Genomic DNA, 9,216 nt, shown 5'->3' with positions numbered 1-9,216 from the left:
GTCAGAAGAGTATAGATCTGAGACCTTTTCAATGAGTCAAGTTATGCTGGGGCCATGCGCGCTGCATGCACTGCAGCTCAAACTTTCGTGTCTTGTGAATGAACAACACTGCATTTTAACCCCACTGGGCTCATTGGCTTGTGACGGCATCATGCATTTCTGCACGCTAGTTCCTTTGTATAGTCAGCTTTTGTTTTGCTCTTGAAACGATCAGATATATATGTAATGGATGGGTTTAGCGTCGATGCGCCTTTCTTTTCCTCCATCTTCCTCCGTCTATCATTTCTTAGCCACCACCTTGCCTTTGCTGAAATCACAACATCAGCGCCAACCGCCTGCGAAGCTGTCCATTAAAATTCCTGCCGACGCCGTTGGTCAATCCCCGGGGCCTCCTCCAGCCCTCCCCCACGTCAAGACATGCACTTCCCTTTCCTGCACCGTCGCACACCTGGCGCCGCCGCCGGCTGGGTGGCCCGCCCAGCCGGGCTGCGGAGATTGCTGCGGGTCACCGCCCCTCCACCGCCCCCCCCCCCCCCCCCCCGCCCCTCCTGCTGCCCTCAGCCCGGCGCCAACAGGAGCCTGTTGGCGGGCGGCCGGACACCCACCTGTCGGCCCACCCAGTTCCAGGCGTGGGGAGGGGGAGGGGGCTCCGCGACTCGACATTGCAGCGGGACGGCCACCCAGTAGCGAGGAGGCCTCCCGCCTGGTGTTAGCCGCAAACTCTCTAACGTCCATCGCAGTCACCAAGCTTCGGACCTCTCACGATGGACAGCGGCCCAAGCGAGGAAGCTATGCTCGTAGTGCGGAAGATGCACAGTCTTGGAGGGTGAATTATCCCTCTGTCGTTTTGACCCGTCTGTGGCTGGCATATGGCAGTCCGGGCTGTACATATTCCATGTACAATATAACCTTTCTTTACGGGAGCAAAAACATCATACCATATTTCAAACATATCTTTGTCACAACGCCGAAAATAAACAACCGGTTCTCCAGCGGCGTAGCTGGGATTTCGGCAAGGCGTGGGAAACATTGGGTCGTATAGGCCCATCCAGTCATGGGTCGAAGGCTCTTCCTCGCTCAGGGCACCTGTTTTTTATTTGCGACCTTTTTTGAAATAAGTTTAATGGTTCGGGACCCTCCTGCATGTTTTTGAAGCCCCACAGGAGCCATCCACTGGCTAAAAATTATTGAGACCTTTCGGCTCACGCGGGTACCCCGTACCTTCGGGGGGGGGGGGGGGCATAGACTCAAGAGCTCCTCCCTTGGCAACTCCACTGCCTCGCTCCTTTGCATGTACTCTTTGGCAGGCACACGGTCACGAACAACATGTTTCAGTGCGCCATCAACCAGCATGGGGTGATAAGCTGTCAGAAGGCAGCATGATACCGATAACGTATTTATCCGCTGTGACTAATGCGCCCGGATCGAGTAGTGCGCGCAACATCCATTCAACCTGCGGCTATTGTCGGCGCACGGCCGTTCCTCCAGCAGTGCACACCCATCAGCGGTCCTGACTTCTGCTTGAGGAGGTCAGCTGAAGGTCAGCAGCTGGCTGTCTTAGAAGGTCAGCTGGGGGTCAGGTGCTGCGCAGTTGCTAGGCGACCCGACCTGCCTGTTCACAGCGCGGGTGATCAGTGATCCGCTGTCACTGGTCGGCCGGTGAGAAGCGGTTGTCGTCCTAGAGCAAACGGCTTCATTAGAACTGAGCTTTGCTAGACATACGGTACCAATGATGCAAAATGGAAGTTTGTCTCCTGAGATGTACGTTGAATTTCTAGGACATTTTTGTCAAGTAAAGCTAAACATTTGAATGCACATGGGTTGGGTGAACGTATGCGGGCAATCCAAAATGCTCAAACAAAGCTTATGCCTTTATTGTCAAGAAGTCCGCCCAGCGAGGTAAGATGAAAGTCGTGAGCACCGTCCCCTTACCACGTGTGTGTGCAGGTGGGGGAGTGGGAGGGTGCGGGTTTCTCGCGCGAACCTCCCCTCATGTGACCATGAAGTATTCACAGGATCGCCAGCGGCATCGAGCATTCAGAGGCTTTGCTTTAAGACAATGATCTGAGGTATTGGAAGCTATGACCGCACCTAGAACGCCTTAAGTGCTAGTTTTTACCAAGAGTGAGTCCTTCACAACAAGTCCTAGAGAAGCGCAGTGGCAACTGCAGCACAATAGAAGGCTGGAAAAATGAGCTTGCAATGTATGCAAGGAATCCTGGCGGCTGGCCAGAGAAGATCCAGCTGACACAAGAGGGTCGTGTCGGTCACGGGTCATGTCGCAACATTGCACGACACGAGAAACACTCGGGTTGTCCTGTAGGACTCATTCCCTGGAGTACTAGCCTATCTATCACGATGCAGGCTAAGCGTAAAAGCATGGATTCCGCTTTGCATATAACTGTTCGCTGAGGGATCTAAACTATCCACACAGGTCCTGCGGAATCAACGAAAAGAGCATCTCACACCCTCTGACGCCGGGAATGATAATTCGATTCACGTCCCTATTAACATATATAGTTTTGCCTCTCGTATGTTTGTGTTTGTCATTGTTGAAGACTGTTTTGCAATCTAAGCGCTGACAAATTATGAGCCTCTGACATTTTTGGCTGATTAAAGGAGAGACATTTCGTTTTTTGCGTGTATGTGTGTTCAGAGAATCATTGGCCCTAGGTCCCCAAGCTCACTAAATGATCTGTCTCTCAGAATCGGCTACTATAAGCGCTGGTGAGCTCCGGGCACTAAACAGGCCCTACAAATTACATCGCTGCATTTTTTATGATCTACCCTAATGAAACACGGCGGCTAACATAGAGGCTGGCCGCTTCCGGCCGATCCTGTCTAGTACATACCGCCCGACCGGCCCTGTCCAGTACATACCGCCCGACCAGTCATGTCCATTGCATACCACCCGACCGGTCATGTCCAGTACATACCGCCCGACCGGCCCTGTCCAGTACATACCGCCCGACCGGCCCTGTCCGGTACATACCGCCCGACCGGCCCTGTCCAGTACATACCGCCCGACCGGCCCTGTCCAGTACATACCGCCCGACCGGTCCTGTCCAGTACATACCGCCCGGCCGGTCATGTCCAGTACATACCGCCCGACTGGTCACGTCCAGTACATACCGCCCGACCGGTCATGTCCAGTACATACCGCCCGACCGGTCCTGTCCAGTACATACCGCCCGACCGGTCCTGTCCAGTACATACCGCCCGACCGGTCATGTCCAGTACATACCGCCCGACCGGTCCTGTCCAGTACATACCGCGCGGCCGGTCCTGTCTAGTACATACCACCTGACCGGTCCTAGACAGCACATACCGCCCCACTGGCCTCGTCCAATGCATAGCACCCAGTCTGTCCCGTCGAATACATGCCGCCCACACGCACGGTCCTGGCCAGTACATGCCGCCCGGCCGGTTCCATCGAGCACACACCGCTCTCCCGGCCCTGTGCGGTAGACAGCGGCCGCCGCAGCCAGCAGCCTCCTCTGCAGCTTGGCGGTCATCTCCCTGACTCATCCGGCGGCCGGAGCAGCCGGCGGCAGACGGCGCGGCCGGGCCGGCCTTGTCAAGGCTACCGGGCGGCGAGCAGGTGCATTCTCACGGTGTGCACCGCCTTATCTGTGCACAGTGATCTGGCGATAGCCGGCGGTCGGCGGCGACCGATCGGCCTCGAGCGGTCCTCCTCGGTATCGGCCGATGGCGCGATACGGCCGCGTCGCGGCGGAGAGCCGAGCAGGCCAGCTCGCATCGGCTGCAGGCTCGAAGGTGCTCAGGCACGACGCCTCATGCCCGGCGGCACGGTGGCCGTGAGTGGTCGCAAAGGGTCACAAGAGGTCGAGGAATGAGTCGTCCGGCAACAGCGAGAGTTCGCGCTGGAGGGTCGGAGAGCGCCCACTGGTTGTCATTTTTCAAAACAGAATGTTGTAGATTTTTGTCGCAGTTCGTTGTGTGCATTCGTTGTCGCTTTTTGTTGTATTTCATTGCCGGTGTGCCTCTGTACACTTGAATTTCTCAACACAAAATTGCGTGACGCGCAGCTACAACTCAAACTTAAAAATGAACGGAAAATGTGCGACCTACAGCGGAATGTACCCAAACACATCTGGCTTCAGTTTCACATACCTATGTTCAAATACACAACAAGGCATATATTTTGTAAAAGCTCAATGGCTTTGTCAGTGCAACCGACGCGGATGTTTGTGTGGTAAATTACGGTACCGACACTAGTATCATCACTTCTTGAAAGCAAGCTGTTAGAGTGGCAAGCCTATACGGCATGCAAAGGCTGCAAGGGACAACTAAGAATGCACCGCTTAAATGGATTGTTTGCTGTTCAAAGATAGTTAGGAAAGCATCAGATACGATGGAGTGAGCTCGCTTGTAATTATTGGTCTGCTTTTAAGTATAAAATACTGTTCTTAACAGCAAAATATTACTATTCAATAAGTATGCTTCCAAACGCATAACTGTTCTATCTTGTCATGAGACCTCTTCATGACGTCACGGTCGCTGCCAGCCTGGACGTGCCAGAATTGCCACTGTAGCGGACAAGTGGGCACACTTGAAGTACTTCAACTTGCCAATAGATGGGAGTGTTTGCTGGTGCACGTTTGTTGAACTCAAATTTTCTTATGCGTGCGTATCTTGGTCCTTTCTCGTGGTGTTCTTGTATATTTGCCTGTAATTTTATATTTTTACCTGCATCCACATACCCGGTTAGGTCGCCATTCTTAGGTTATTTGATTCCCGGTCTTGTTTCCTTCATAGTTAAACCACTGTCCAAATTACTGTATTAAGTAACACAAAACGTGCTTTGTATTCAAACCCTGCACTCAGCGCATCGAAGTAGACGAAAGCTAGCAGGTGTTCGTTGATACCATGAATCTTGCTAACGTACGCCACTCAGAAATAATTCGATGATCACATTTTTATTGACCTTCAGCAGTGTACAGCCATTGAGTTGGTGGTATTCGTGTGACGTGTCAATGCTGTCATGAAACCAGGGTGAGCTTAAAACAGGATGCATATATTCGCGTGTGCCAAGCTCGGAAACCAGAGGATTTGAAATCTTAAGGACTTGTCTGTGAATAACGTTTCATGACCCTTAAATGGCTATTTCAGCTCAAAATCCCATTCAAATGTACATCATTCCATTTCAGAATTAGCATAAAAGATGACTGGCTCAATCAATCGGGTGATGTTAAGGGGAAGTTGGTGGGTACCAAGGACATTTGAGAGGCAAAGCTGCTTGAACAACCATCCTTGCGTAGCAAATGTCTAAATATGTTTCATCTGAGATAACTTTGTGCAGCCAGTACAACAGCTGCATCATATTGTGTTCTACATTGATGCACGTTACATCCAAGGGTCACCTACAGAGTGAAACGTGGGCAGAATCATTACCCAGGGTGAAAAACAAACTGATTTGAAGTTTAGTTCTGGGACAGTAAGCTCACATACAATTCATACCGTCGTCCTGGTTCGCTGGTAACAGACTGATGGCGGGGGAAGGCCCAAGCGACCCCCCTGCTGTCTACACACTAATAACGATAGAGCATGGAAAAAAAACCTAGTGGATTGGCCGCAACGAGGTCTCGTGAGAAGCCAAAAGGTCTTCTATTGCTAGTTCAACATTAGATCCCACTCGGCAAGGTCAAATGTCAGTTTGTACTGAAAATCAAATCATTTCAGCGTTACAGACAACTATTTACGGAACCTTGGCACGCATCAGTATGAAGCATGCATAGACATGTTTATGGTTGAATTCTTAACACAATAATCTGCAGTTTACGCGTTTTGATAACATGAGTATGTTCTAGAACTTAGGGGTTTCATTTCCTGTTTAGTTGAGCGGTCCAGTCACGCAAACTTTGAGAAAAAAGTTGACCAAATCCAGAGAGAGGCCGAGAAAAAAGAGCTTGTTCAAGCATCTTGGCAATGTTTGGTAATTTTTCAATGGTCAGCCCTTTAACTCACTTTACGAAGCTTTGCCCCTAGCAGACTCTGTTGATCTGACAATGGCTGGCTGCCGCGCGCGATCGGCAGCCTCGTCAGTTGACGCCGGCCGCCCGCCCCGGTCGCGGATCTCCGTGCATGGTTTATAAAGCCTCGTTACTTAGAAAGCAGAAGTGCTAGAGACATGTCCTTGGTGTCCAAACTCAAGCAATTAATGATTCAGAAGGCACTTATAGCTTGGGCATTAGTATACGACATGTCGAGAATGTCCTGAGACATTGCATCGCCTCCCCCCCCCCCCCCCCCCACCCCCGCATGAAATTGGGAGTTCAAGGGAATGTGTCTAGTCTTTCTGTTTTGTTTTTTTGAACACACCCGCAGGTATTTCGTCCAGACTATTGGCAATGGCAGTAATCCATTTGAGACCTCAAACAGTGAAAATTCAATGAAGTTATTCTCTCATCCATGGTATCGATGACTGCATGAGCTGCACGGGTGCGAGCAGAGCTCGTTTAGGGGACGAATTGCACCAATCAGTGGGACGGAAACGACCAATGCGTTTGACAACTAATAGTGCGACCGAGGTAAACTAATATTACGCGGAAAACCATGCCTCTAGAAGGAAATGGCCTTTTATCATTGCCATAGGCCATTTCCTTCGTGCTAAATTTCTTCACTTCACCGATTGCAAATCGCATCACATAACGTCACAGTGACGGAATGAATAACGACACATGTTCCCTTTTCAAAGAGGAAACGCGATTGCGTAAAATTTGCCCTCGTTGCGACCAAAAAGGCCTTGAACTCCCTGGTCCAAGACTCGAAGCACGCTTGAAGTCTATCAGTACAGAAATCTTGAAAGAGTGCGGTCTAACGTGCCCGTGATCTGAGAAGTGCTGAGGTGTATTATCTCGGTTCAATGTCAGCGGTGTGAACTGCAGCTGCAATTTGGCCATCGTGGGATAAGCCTTTTATGAGAGCCAAATATGTACCACCGAAAGAGAGATAGGTTCTCGATTACATGTTTCTGATATGAGATGTGATGGCTTCTTTTGTCAACGAAACAATATGATTTAGGATTGCAATAAATTCCAATGACGTAGTAACAGGCATGAAGATCAGACCGAGGTCTAAACCAACCGGCTTTTTTACTCGAAAGTTGCTGTATGAGGTAGTTCCTGGTGTTCATTTCATTTCGAACAGGTGTCGCAACAGACATCTTCCATGGACTTCAAAAAGTCAGAGTACGTCCCTGACCTAAGATAACTCAGGTCAACATTTGGTTTTCGGAAACGTACTGCCTTGCGTAATTATTGATACTTATTTAAATATAAAAATAAAAACAATTAAAGCGGATTTTGATCACCAAGCCTTCCAAAAGTCCAACCATGTTACTGACCTTAATTGAACACCAAGGAACTCTTGCTGAGGACAGGTAACGAGGCTGAGCGTGAATGGATGAGGAGATCTGGGGGCGCTTTGCACAGAAATCTTGAAGTTGGCCATTTTTACCTTATTTGTTCCAAAGCTCATAATTCGGGAGCTTCAAATTTTGACACAAGTGCGTTTACAGCCAGGCTGAGCCAACCTGTAAATTTGGTGCTTCTACTTCTCTCAGCTTTTGAGGCATCAGGGGTTTCAACCAAGCGAATGGTGTTCAACCGGCCGTCCGAGGGCGCGTTAAGAACCTCCTAATCCAGAAAATTGTTCTCTTGATGCAAAGTGACCCCGTGAAGGCCCTCCCAGCACAGCTCAGGCGCGGGCGCACACAGTCGCCACCGGGAGCATGTGCCCCTCTTACCCAATTGTTGGCACGTACTGATATGTACGTGGCTGAATGTTGACAGTTCAAATTTCCAAGCAGACACGTAAATGGAGGCATATTGGCAACGCGCGGTGCTCATTTATGATCCCTGAGAAATTTTGCCCGCCTGCGGTGCACTGAATTTGGTTGTCAGAAGCAATTTTTGAACTGAGCCCCCTAAATGTAAAATTCTGCGTGCGCCTCTGGCTCAGCCGTTGGGCTTCCAAGATCTGAATTTTGATACCATATGTGCAACTGCAGAACTTGCTTGGATAAAAGAAGTATCCCAAAATGGGGGTCATAAATGCATGTTATCTTCTCCCTGTCGGCAGATGGGGGCAGCCACCCCTGCTCCGCAAGCGCCACCCCCACCCGTCCCACAACAAAACGGCTTCTTTTGTTCCAGGTTGTCTGTAAGGACACTTGCTGATACGTAAAAAAGCATTCACCTGCAAACGAACGGGACCAACAGTCCTTGTGGCCGAGGGAGGTCGCGGAGTGCCCCGGATTTAGCCCGGTGGGGGCCCCGCGTGGTGAGGTCGCGGAGTGCCCCGGATTTAGCCCGGTGGGGGGCCCCGCGTGGTGAGGTCGCGGAGTGCCCCGGATTTAGCCCGGTGGGGGCCCCGCGTGGTGAGGTCGCGGAGTGCCCCGGATTTAGCCCGGTGGGGGGCCCCGCTGGTGATGGTCGCGGAGTGCCCCGGATTTAGCCCGGTGGGGGGCCCCGCGTGGTGAGGTCGCGGAGTGCCCCGGATTTAGCCCGGTGGGGGCCCCGCGTGGTGAGGTCGCGGAGTGCCCCGGATTTAGCCCGGTGGGGGCCCCGCGTGGTGACGTCGCGCAGTGCCTCGGATTTAGCCCGGTGGGGGGCCCGCGTGGTCGACTGCTTAGGATCCCGGAGGCTGCGTCATATTAAAGCAACTCGACGCTTTGTTAAGCCGGCTTTTCGCATTTTTTCAAGGTCTCGCATTCGCGAGGGTGAAAGGTCGCTCGTACAGATGCTGAAGAGGATAAGGCTAACCAGGGATCCCTGGGGACGCCTTGGTAAGAGCGATAACCTCCTCTCACCACCTGCCGCCGACCAGCAAGGTAGTTCTCAAACCAGCCGGATTAATGCCATGCCACTGCAGCTTTGTCAGAAGGACGCTATGACCATGGCTACGCCATCAAAATGCATGCATGGGTGGTCGACGCTATCAAAGGCACGGCTGAGATCGATCGAGGTTACGGCGACGATGTGCCCAGCGTCCATCCGATATACCGCCGACTCAACACCGTCGACCGAGGGTCCGCTGTCGAGCAGCAAGGTCTGTTTGCGTACTGTGGCGGAACTTAAAGATTAAGGGTAACGGAGAGGAACGACAGTTGCATGCACACGACTATGCTCATCTTTTAGACAGTACAGGCAAGACTGATAGAGGTCTGACATTGTTAACGCTGTCACGACGGCA

Source organism: Pollicipes pollicipes, unplaced genomic scaffold (assembly GCF_011947565.3).
Source record: "Pollicipes pollicipes isolate AB1234 unplaced genomic scaffold, Ppol_2.1 Scaffold_3087;HRSCAF=3621_pilon_pilon_pilon, whole genome shotgun sequence".
Classification (NCBI taxonomy): domain Eukaryota; kingdom Metazoa; phylum Arthropoda; class Thecostraca; order Pollicipedomorpha; family Pollicipedidae; genus Pollicipes; species Pollicipes pollicipes.
Note: the sequence above shows the minus strand (reverse complement) of the source record.